General features: G+C 34.5%; 2 long non-coding RNA genes across 2 annotated transcripts in view; one reads left to right on the plus strand and one right to left on the minus strand.

Annotated features, from left to right (window-relative positions):
- The window catches only part of LOC113910949, a 204,191-nt gene that overhangs the window by 66,121 nt on the left and 125,586 nt on the right, over positions 1-12,484 (minus strand). The window lies entirely within an intron of this gene.
- Positions 1,935-12,484, plus strand: part of LOC113910953 — a 113,142-nt gene continuing 102,592 nt past the window's right edge. Inside the window, exon 1 of the long non-coding RNA XR_003516336.1 lies at positions 1,935-2,415. This is a non-coding gene — a long non-coding RNA (uncharacterized LOC113910953). The remainder of the gene's footprint in view (positions 2,416-12,484) is intronic.

Here is a 12,484-nt window from a genome sequence, read left to right on the forward strand (position 1 = left end):
GTGACTTAAAAAAACATACACAAATTTATTATCTTACAGTCCTGGAGGTCAGACATCTGACACAAGTGTCATCAAGCTAAAATCAGGTCTTGGGAGGTCTGGGTTCCCTTCTGGAGGCTAGAAGGAAGAACTGTTTTCTTGCTTTTTCCAGCTTCTAGAGGCTGCCCTTATTTGTTAGCTCCTGGCCCCTTCCTCCACTTTCAAAGCAACAATGGTGGGTGGAGTCTTCCTGTCACTTTTCTCTGAACCACTCTTCTGGCTTCTTCTTATTTTAAGGACTCATGTGATCAGATTGGGCCCACATGGATAACCCAGGATAATCTACCCATTTCAAGGTTGGCTGATTAGCAACACGAATTGTTTTTGTAACCTTAATTTTCTTTTATCACCTAAGCTAAAATATTCATGGGTTCTAGGGATTAGGGTATGAAATCTTTGGTGGGGGTCGTTATTCTGCCTACCAATTCCTCCTCTGCCTACCAATTAGGTTTAGTTGTGAGTAATCGAGATTCAAAGTAATAATGATTTAAATAAACTAAATTTTTTAAAATTTAAACAAACATAAATGTCCTAATGGAATGACTATCATCTTTATGTTACAGATATTGGAACTAGTAACATCAATGTATCACAGGGACTATAGATATTATTAAAAGATGAGTTTGCAAATGGCAAGATTTTGTGTTTTTTTCTTTTCCATTTTAACACCAACACAGATTTCTAAAATAGGCTAATTCTATGTATATATTAAGTAGTTATAACCAGTCATTTTTATTAGGTTAGTACAAAACAGAACTGTATTATAAAAAGGGACAAAAAGAACAAAAGCAAAGATCACTTTTCAACCATTTGTATTAACATCACATAGCAACAAGCTGCATTGATAGCAACTTGCAATGATATCAATCACAAAAAAATGTGTTTTTTAGAAGATTTTAAAAGGTAATGGGATTTCTTGGCTATATGGGCATAGCATTATATTTTAAAAGGCTTTTGAGGAACTGAAGCTCCAAAAGCACCTTAATGGACAGAAATAATAAAACTAATTCTTAAAAGAAGAAATTTAGTAAGGATAACTTATGAGTTAAACAATACAAAGAGACAGAATAAGGATACAGTATTTTAGCAGACACATCTATTTAATTTTCTTTAGCTGGTAGTAGAGACAGGATGTGTTAACAATGTAATAGCCACATGCTAACTACATCCTAAGATAAGTAAGTAGCATGATAAAGAGAATATTTTCTTAAAGGGGGAGGCAGTTATGGCATCCTGGGCTGTTCAGACCACACCTGAATAAAAGTACAATTCTGGACACAGTAGCAAGAAGGGAATGTTTAAGCCGGAACACTTCCAGAGGAGAATAAACCAGAGAGTAAAAAGCCTGACGTTGTGCCAGTTCAAAAACCAAACTGTGTGTCTTGTAGAGATAAACATATAGGAAATGTGATAGCTGTCTTAAAATGCCTAAGGTGTGTCAGGTTAAAGGATATAAACTTGGTCCATGTATTTTCAGTGGATAGGACTCAGACCAGAGAGGGAGATTTTGGTTCAGTATAAGATCAGTATCTTTCTAATAATTAGAGCTTTCTGGAAATAGAATAGACTACATCTGTACAAAGTGAATGAGCTGCTACAAAATTTTACCTGCACAAACTAAGAATTTATTTTCCAAGAACATTTCTAGAGAAGATTTAGGACCAATCCTTAGATGTCTTCTAACCCTCCTTGAACAACCCCTCTTGTATTACTAAGTAGAGCATGAATGCCACTCTCATATATGACATCCTTATCCTTTGGTTCTTGATATTCTATTTGTCAGACTTTTGTGATGTAGATTCTTTTAGCCAGTATGTCAGGTGTAGAATTCTGTGCATTGTATTCTAGCCAATAAAAACCAGAATACATTTTAACTATTATTGGTGGTAGTATATATAATCCAAGAATATATCTTATTGGTACCCTGATGTCAAAGATAGCATTAAACTCAAGAACTCAGATGAAATTGTGTGGACATGATAGCAACAATAGTCATTCTCAGGATTTCCATAGGATTTCCTTCTTTCTTTGAAATGAGAGTAAATAAGATTACCAACTTAGATAACCCATAATATCCCTAAAATTACTATAGGAGGGAGGTCTCCTGAAAATGAGGAATGCATTTTATAACAGGTAGGATGGAAGCTTGTATCTATTTTGTTTGAACAGCTTCTGTTAAAAAAGAGTAGCTAATGTAAGATCAATATTTCTACCCAGAAAAACAAAGAAAGTTAGACAACACACACACACACAACTACCACCACCACCAATAACAACAACAACAAACAACAAACAAGCTGTTTGAAGACATGGGAAAGAAGTAAAGCAGCCAGACCAAAGGGACCAAGACCCCAAGAAGAAGGGACATATGTTATGGTGAGTCCCAAACTATCTGACACTTTTCCTACCCAGGTATTTTCAACTGGGCAGAAAACTTCAGCTCAGTGTTTTCGGCAGTCAAAAAATGGAGTTGAGGTTTACCAAGGCAGCCATCACATTAAAAGGTAAGATTAAAAAAAAAAAAATGTCATCTGTAGAAAAATGAGTGATATTTTGGGCTGTTTGTTCCGTCGAGGCATCCTGCCAATTCCTTAACTGTGCACAAAATGCTGAAAACTTAAGCATAAATTGATATATGAGAGGCTAAAAATTAAACAAGGACTTCAGTAGTCCCACATGGATGAGGAAACAAAAATTAGAGCTCATGGCCTTCCAAAGAAAATGGGCTCTGATAATCAAACCTAGACTTTCAGTTGAAACTACAAAGGACCACACCTTAGGAGTAAGAGCAAACCAAAATAGAGAAGACTTAAAAAAAAAAAAAAAACCTGAAACACAGTCTTTAATCATCTCTATCACAGACTGGATTAAGGTTATTTCCCACTAATTTAACTGCTTTCCAAAAGAAACATAGATCACTTCTAAGGAAAATTGGCATCATTCAAAGACTAAATTGTTTTTGTGCACAATGTCTGGAATTTAATTTTAAAACTCACAAGATATGCCAAGAGATAAGATCAAGTAGCTGAAAATCATAGTGGAAAGAAATAGAAAATAGAAATAAATCCACAGGCTATTCAGATGCTGGAAACATTAGAGACTGTGTTATTCTGATATTAATGTATCCATGGCTATAATTATAAATGTACTGTGAAAACTGTGATTAGTATATTTTAAAAATAGCTGGAAAGGTTGAAAATTATAACTAAAAATAGAATCCATAAAGGAGAATTAAGTGGAAATAGTAGAACTAAAAAATATCATAAGTGAAATTAAGAAATAATAGAATGTTAAACAGCAATTTAATTAGTAGAACAGTAGAAAATAACCACACTGAATCAGGGAGAGTAAAAAGAGCACAAATATAGAAATAAACTTCAGAGCCAATTAAGACATTATAAAAACTTCTACCATATGTGTAATTGGTACTCAGAAGATATAAATAATATTTGAAAATATGTTGATCAAGACTTTTCCAAACTGATGGAAAATATTAAGCCACAAATTAAAGAAGCTCTATGATCTACCTACAGGGATAAATTTAAAACATATCTAAGCATACCATAAAAAGATATAAAAAATATAAAAAAAATAAAAAATAGAGAGAAAGAAAGGGAAGAATAAAATAAAAAAAAAGATATATTACTTTCAAAGAGGCAACAACACCTAACAGCTGACTTTTAAACCAAAATGACTGCAACCAGAAGAAATTGAGATGACATCTTTAAAGAGCTAACACAAAACAAAACAACAAAAACAACAGACAAGAAACTAACCCAGACAAAAAGAATATTCTTTTTTTAAAGTTTATTTATTTAAGCAATTTCTCCATCCAACCTGGGGCTCAAACTCACAACCCCAAGATCAAGAGCTACATGCTCTATCGACTGAGCCAGCCAGGCACCCCTGAAAAAAATATTCTTCATAATGAAGGTTAAGTGAAGATATTTTCAAGCAAATAAAAACTGAGCAAATTCATCATCTGCAATATGACATATATACATATATAAAGGTGTCAATGACTAATAAAGAGTTGTATTGTACAAGGACAGAAATATAACCCAATGGAATTGCCTCAACAATAGTTGGCAAACCATGAGTTGTGAATCTGCTGTCTGTTTTTATAAAGATTTATTGGAACACAACCATAGCCATTCATTTACATATGGTCAATAGCTATTTTTGCATCCCAATGGTCGATTTGAGTAGTTATGACATATACCATATGTTCCACATGACTGAAATATTTAATATCTGACCATGAGAACTATTTGCTTTGTACTAGAGAGTTGAAAAGCTGATTCATATATATGTTTCCACTTGATTTATGACAAATGTAATACTGCTATGCAACAAGCAAAGTATGTTCATTTCAATAAACTGTGCCAAGTTATCATAAGTACTTCAAGAAATGTAACTCTTGACCCATCCTTCACATCACATTCAAGGCCAGTTCTAAGAAAAGTGCAGATCTAAATATAAAAGGTCAAGTTTGTATAAGTTTTTGGAATTAACTATAGGAGGATATCATTATAACCTTGGAATAAGCCAAGAGTTGTTGGATAGGAAACAAAGAGCACTAATTAATGTGGAAACCATGGATAAATCAGATTTCATTTAAATTAAGAATTTTTTTATCAAGAGATAACATTGAGAAGAGGGTGAAAAGGCAGCCTACCGACTGAGAGAAGATACTATCAATTAATCAACATTTATCTAGCTGCACAAATAGATATGTGTAAAAGACTTACATGAATATATAAAGACCTACATAAATCAATGAGGAAAAGACAAATTTATGAAAATATGTCACACATGAAATATAGTCATATGTGCACCAAAGGACAAGAACACAAATGTCTATAGTGATACTTCTATAATCACCCCCAAATGGAAATCACCTAGATGTTTATGAACATTAGAAAGAATAAATAAAGGAGGTTGAATTAATTAATAAGATACTTTTAAACAATGAAAATATCTATAATATTCATACATATAATAATACAGATGAATTTCACAATGTTCAATGAAGAAAACCAAACAAAAATTCCTGCTGTATGATTTTAGTAACATATATTTCAAAAGCAAGCAAAATCAATCTATGATGATAGGCCTTAGTAGTTATCTTAGTAGTTATCTTTGGGAAGGGGGTGTAATTCAAGTGAAGAGGCATGGAGGGGCTTTTGGAGCACTGGTGATATTCTACTTCTTGATCAGGATGGTAGTCATACAGGTGTGTTCACTTTGTGACAATTAATTGATATCAATATTTATAAGTTATGTGCTTTTTTGGATGAATGCAATATGTCAGTAAAAAGTTACCTTAAAATGTGACCTCATCTTATACCTCAGCTATTGAAGTAGATCATAATGTTTGCTATTATCACTACTATTCTGTCAAAAATTAATAGAGAATTTTTTACTGATTGTTTTACACAGTAAATTATATATATATAATTTCATACATATTTTTCCAATTATTTAATGTATTTTAATATATAAAATAATCTTCCAATAATTTATATATATATAATATATATATAAATAATTACATATATAATTTTATATGTGTATAATTTTCTAATGTTTATATAATGAATAGGAATTGCTTCTATAATAATAAAAGAAAATAAATTAAACTTATTTTATAGTAACACAGTTGGGCATTTGGTCTCAGCTATGCAAGCTGTATTTGTTGATATATTTATTCTCTTCACAATTCCCTGAATTATGTGTACAACTGACTTCCAGCTACAATACATTCTTCCAAATTACTCTTACAAAAGGCATCATGAGAAATGCCTATTATGATGTGGTATCAGAGATTTTATTGTCTAATCTGCCTTTAGATAGGTAATGTAGCATTGACTTCTTAGACTTTCCTTGACTTTTAGTCTTACCTTTACACTACAAGTAGCCTTGTCCTCTATGCACACTTTCCCCTTTTTATCACCATTTCACTTCTTTTCCCTTACTATCTCACTTGCATCTATCACTGAATTGGGCAAACAAAGTTAAAAACCACCTGATATTCTGCATTCCTGAATTTTACTATTTAAATGATTTATACATCCTTCCACATGGATATAATTTTTCCTCTTGGGTATAAAACAACTTTTTTCCTACTTTGTAGACAATCAGTGTCCCTTATTTTTCATGTTAAATTAAACTTGTTCTCTTCCTTCCAGTTCATCACTTTCCCTTGTCTTTTTTATCTTTTTTCAGTCTGTAATAATTCTCTTTTGAATGGAGTTTTTCATTTAAATACCAAATAATGATCTATTAGCATCTCAGCTTTTATTTGTTTTCATTTGCTTGGAGTCTATCATTGTAGGCACTTGAATACCAAATTCATCCTGTATGCTCAGAGAAGTAACCACATATCATATGGAGCAAGGCGCTTCAATTATTAAGTTTATCTTATACTTGGGGACCAGAGTAGAATGGGCCAAGCCTTGGAGGCAGAATTAGAGCTTCTTGAGCTACAAATAGTGATCATTTTTTATTTTCAATGATTCTCTTAAAGAGGTTATTATAGGGAGCACCTGGGTGGTTCAGTCGGTTGAGTGCCTAACTCTTGATTTCGTGCAGGTCATGATCTCATGTCGTGGGATCGAGCCATGTCCGACCCCATGCTCAGCACAGTCTGCTTGTCCCTCTCCTTCTGCTCCTCCCCCTGCTTCTCCCCCTGCTCTCTCTCTCTCTCTCTCAAATAAATAAATAAAATCTTTTTTTTTAAAAAAAAGAAGTTACTATATTCAAAGCGAAGCTCTCATAGCTACAAACTGAAGGACTTCTGTCTGCTTTCAAAGATGACTACCCAAGGAGACAAAGGTTATACAGCAAACAGCATCTTAGTTTGTACCACGGCATAATTTGCAAATAGGTCCAATGTATAAAGGCTTTGAACTCATCAAAATAAGGAAAATATCATCAAAGCAACACAAAATAAGTAGCCTATAATAGTTTATAAAGTTGTATGGACCACCATAATGAGAAGGAGCCATGAGATTCTCTTAGTTGCAGTACAAAGCTACAGCAGGCATCTTTTTCAGACAGAAAAGGTACCAGATTGTTGTTCAAACAGCTCTAAATCTGATCTGTCTGAAAAACTGATGACATTCAAAACAATTTTTAAACCTAGATGGAGGAGGAACATCGACCTCTCACCCCTCTCCTTGATTCTGCCCAAAGGAATGCAAGTTCAGGAAGGATGACAAAGCTTCCTAATCACTCCATCAGTGAGAAAAAGTTGTTCGAGAGTATTCTCCGCTTCTACTATTTTGGGTGTTCTTTATTACAGGTTATATATTCTAACCGAAGAAAAGAGTATAGGTTATTTTGGCAAATCCCTTGAAGGCATACATACTTCATTCCATGCAACAGAGCCCCTTTTTGTTATTTACTGAAACTGTTTACAGCTTACCTGAAAATCCTAAATTTGATTTTCAGTATTCTCCATTCAGTTCCATTGTATCACTTGCAATGGCTACTAATTATGAGCTGTGTGGAAGATTGAGCAATATCCCAATTTCTCCTTCCCTGTGGATATTACCTTCATTCAACTATCTGAAAGCTGAGTAGCAAGTACTAATATATCTTTTTACATTATTCAGAGCCAGTCTTTTATGAAGGCAGGTGGGGAATCATTTAAACGGTATGAATACAGGGATTTTCACAAGGCTAGCTAAAACAAACCAAACTCTCTTAACTTCTATTAAGGATCAGCAAGCTGGTTTCTGTAATCAGATAGTAAATATTTTAGGCTTGCAGGTCACACTCTTTTCTTGCAACAACTCAACTGTGCTGTAGTAGCATGAAAGCAGCTACAGCAGCCATAAATACACAAACGGGCATGGCCACGTTCCAATAAAACTTTATTTACAAAAACAGGTGTCTGGCTAAATTTGGCCAGTGGTCCATAGTTGGCTGATCCCTTTTGCTAGGTTGTTCCTGAAATTCTATTATTCCTTTACTGTAAGACAGTGATCCTTTTGATAATATAGCTGACACTCTATTACTATCAGCCATCATTTACAATGTTTTAGAAATGATCTTTCAGTTCCCAAAAGAGCAGTTTTCAAAAAGGACAAAAGAAAAAAATACTGAGAGACTGAGGCAGAAAGAAAGCCTATATTTGGCACCAACTATTAGACCAACTGATGAAAAAAAGTACTAACTAGAAACAGAAGACAAACCTCAGGGAAGTAAGAACTTCTCCAGTGTCCATGTCAACTCACTTATGCATTCATTCATTTACTCAGCTATTCAGTCAGAATTTTTTGAGCACTTATGATGTCAAGGAGCACTATACTAGGTATAAGGATAGGGCAGTGAATACATGTCAGCCATAGTCCAGGCCTTAACAGAGTTTTAAATCTAGTAGAAAATATGGACACCAGGGACATAATTTAAAAAATAATGAAGGCTATGAACACAGACAATGGGAGACCCTATGTAGAAGCCCAGGGTGATGTGGGATGGAGGTGCTGAGAAGACATCTCTGAATGAGATATCTCTGAGGGAGTGATAGAATGTAAAGAATAAGTCAGGGGGCGCCTGGGTGGCTCAGTTGGTTAAACAACTGCCTTCGGCTCAGGTCATGATCCCGGAGTCCTGGGATCGAGTCCCATATCGGGCTCCCGGCTCAGCGGGGAGCCTGCTTCTCCCTCTGACCTTCTCCCCTCTCATACTGTTTCTCTCTCTCGCTCTCAAATAAATAAATAAAATCTTTAAAAAAAAAAAGTTTAAAAAAAAAAAAAGAATAAGTCAGAATTGTCCAGGTGAGGAGGACTAAGAGAGAGTAAGGGTAAGGTTACTAAGGGTTCTATTATTCAAATAGCTGTCCATTTTCTAAAGTCAGATCTTTCACATTTGTACTTAATTAAGATACTGAGGTTAGCCTTGTTGTATTTGGTACAATAGAATAATATTTTCCTACTGTGAGTACTGGATGGATACTTCTGATGCTTTGAGACAGAAATAAAAATTCATGCAACCCCCTTGAATGAGCTCTCCTGGCCTCTAAGCCAAAATTTTGCCTAGTTTCATGTTTGACTTCCATCTGTTTAGCAAATGCAATCAGTTCATTGAGACAAAATGAAAGACATAAGGGGAAAATTTTAGCCAGTGAAAGTTAGGTTAAGGGATGAACATAGACAAGAAAGAAAGATAGAAAGAAAGAAGGAAGGAAGGAAGGAAGGGAGGGAGGGAGAGAGGGAGGGAGGGAGGAAGGAAGGAAGGAAGGGAAGGAGGAAGGAAGGAACGAGAGAAGAAAGAAAGGAAGGAAGGAAGGAAGGAAGGAAGGAAGGAAGAAAAAGAAAGAAAGAAAGAAAGAAAGAAAGAAAGAAAGAAAGAAAGAAAGAAAGAAAGAAAGAAAGAAAGAAAGAAAGAAAGAAAGAAAGAAAGAAAGAAAGAAAGAAAGAAAGAAAGAAAGAAAGAAAGAAAGAAAGAAAAAGAAAAAGAAAGAAAGAGAAAGAAAAGAAGAAAGGGAGGAAGGAAGAAGGGGAAAAAAGTCTTGATGTGGGGAGATCCTGACTACTTAATAGCAGAAAAATATCTTCAGTTTATTTCTGAAGAGCTTTAAACCTAAAATGCCACCCAAAAGGCATTTGGGAAATTGTTTGGTGAGTAAATGTCATACCTGTAAGAAGAAAGACTCATAGACTCTCTGAACTGTAATGGCCTGGCCTCAGTAAAATACACACTCAATTTTTATAAGACTTATTCATAGTGTAATGGGTAAAATTTTTGTCTCAATACTATAGTGTTCCTGATAAATACTGCACTTGTTTCTTTATGTTACAGTATTTAAAACTCTGTATATTGTGGGTGATACACTACAGGTTTACAAGACTTGGGTCAAGAGAATTGGTACAACCCCGAGGCTTGCTTTATGATCCTATCTGACATTTTCATTCAGCAGCCATGCCTGCAACTTCAGCAAACAGTGTAACATAAAAGGGCAAATGCATTTATACAATCATCATCTCTTTCATCACATATCTATACGGCTGTGAGGGTCACCAAGGCTCAGTGGTCCTGAGGTCCCACACTCAATATTTATCCTCAAGTCTCCTGGAGAGATTTCAACCTCAGATCTAGTAGTTGGACCCTGATAGATCCAGGCAGTTGTTTCCAGAATGGAATATTAGTGCATCACTCTTGGCAGGGGGATCACTGATGAATTTCAAAAGATAATTAATATAAGCTTTGATATCATCACCAAGAAACACACATTGAGGAACCAGCTCTACGGGCCACTGGGAAAACTATTTCAAATTCAGTTATTTCTCATTAAGAGCTCGTACCATACAAACAGCAATCCACAGATGGTTAACTCCTAGTTGTCTTTCAGATATCAATGCAATGGTCACTTGGATAGATTCCTTTTTTCATCTTCCAAACAAATGTGAATCCTCCACTTAAAACTTCTCATAGACGAAGGTCCTTCTCTTTTTCTGTAGTACTTATCACATTGGTATTTTACCCTTACCTAACTCATTACTGCATAAATATCAGCCTTCCACAAAATACCATAAATGATATGAATATGAGGACAATGTCTAGTTTTGCCCACCTTTGTGTCCCAGAGGTGTTTACAACATCACATAATGGATGTTGAAAACTATTTGCTGAATGAATAAATCAATGAATTGGTGAGTGAATAAAACAATAACCAATAGATTTATAGAAGGCAAAATAGATTTATGGAAGGCAGCTGTCTAAATACTTTGATTTGGAGAGCATAGTCAAAGGAATCCTCTTAAAAAACGTATACACAATTAGATTGCTAAACACACTTAATTAAAAATATTAGAAGCTTAGTCTTTTCTTAGGAATTTTCTGGTAAAATGCAATTATTCATAAGTGAAGGTACTGTATTAGATAATCTATAGCTGGGTTCATTAAAATCTGTCCATGTCTGGATCTGTCAATGAATGGGGAAAATTTCAAGATCCTCTTTTTCAGACTAAACCTTAGTGTCTGGTAAATTACCAGAGTGAGTGGTGAATGAGTGAATGAAGCAGGGAAAGAAGTAGGGTAGGGAATTGAAAGGCACCATAGTGTAGTGGTCTGCAGCTTCGCATTAGCACTACATTGTTGAGATTCATAAACCTCTCTCTAACGTGCATTCACTGTGTGTCCTATGCAATTTATTTAATCCCATTGGGGCTTTACTTTCTTCATCTATAAAATGGGCTTATTAATGTGCCTATGCCATTAGGAAATTGACGGGATTAATTACAGCTGTGTATGCAAAGTACTTGGAACAGTGGCAATCACACTGTAAGTGCTGTGTTAGTGTTCACAATTAATGTTCCACTCTTCTCAGCTTAATATCTTTTAGGCCAGAGGCTCTTTTCAGAACCATAACCCTTTAGGATGTGACCATTTTAGAAAGAATATAAAGTTGTGAGCCAACATTTAGGAGATACTGCAGAAGGCAGTTTGCACATAGATCTTCTTGTTGAGTTTTTAGCATTTGTATTTCCTGTGGTAAATGATAAAAAGTGTTAGGATGGATAGCAAAACTGAGGAAGAGATATAATTAAAATATTTTTACCACAATTTCTTTTTCTATGTTCTAAGTGCTCCATATCTGTATTTGTATTTTATAGACAGTAATTAAACAAACAGTAAGCAAAAATATGGATGCCATCATTTCTTTAAACACACATGCATGCATGCATACATACATATATATACATACATAAAAATGAAGTAAGGTCTTTTAGTGCCAACTCTATCTGCCTCATCACCCCTTATGGGGTCAGAATGGCCACCAGGTGGCACTCAAATTTCAAATTGCTTTGCAAACTGGATACCTCATCTGATTTCCCAAAATGCTATTGTTCCCTAAACTTTGTTATATTGCAGAACACCTTTTTCTCTCTCTTTATTTGTCTAAATACTTGGAGGTTCTATGACCTTCACTATACAATCTAATTAATGCTCACCCTTTTAAGTATAAGTTAAATAATATATACATATTGGTTCTATTTTAATATAAATAGTAATTATTTTGTTTTCATTCTGTATCCCAAAATACTTTAAGGAAAGAAACTGCCTTGGAGCTATCCCAAAGATATCAGTCTTAATGTCAGTCCTTCTATACTGAAACTGGAGGAAAACATTAATTTAAAAGATTTAAAAGAATTTGAAAAATCACATTAAAACTTTGTGCACTCATGTTCTGCTTTTCATACTCATTAGCCTGTAACATTAAAGGACAATTTTTAAATATCTATTAACAGTTATGATTTTCTAAAACATCCACTATCTCCCTAAAACTGTCATATTCAAGACAAGCATGGCATGAGAGAAACATGGTTCAGTGAATAAGAAAGGAATCATAGAATCATAAAGTAAATACACTGGGCTTGCTGTTTCAGGATTGAATGAATTTGAGAAAATTGAAAAGGAATTTTCAAATGTCAGA

The sequence above is a fragment of the Zalophus californianus genome, chromosome 4 (assembly GCF_009762305.2).
Source record: "Zalophus californianus isolate mZalCal1 chromosome 4, mZalCal1.pri.v2, whole genome shotgun sequence".
Classification (NCBI taxonomy): domain Eukaryota; kingdom Metazoa; phylum Chordata; class Mammalia; order Carnivora; family Otariidae; genus Zalophus; species Zalophus californianus.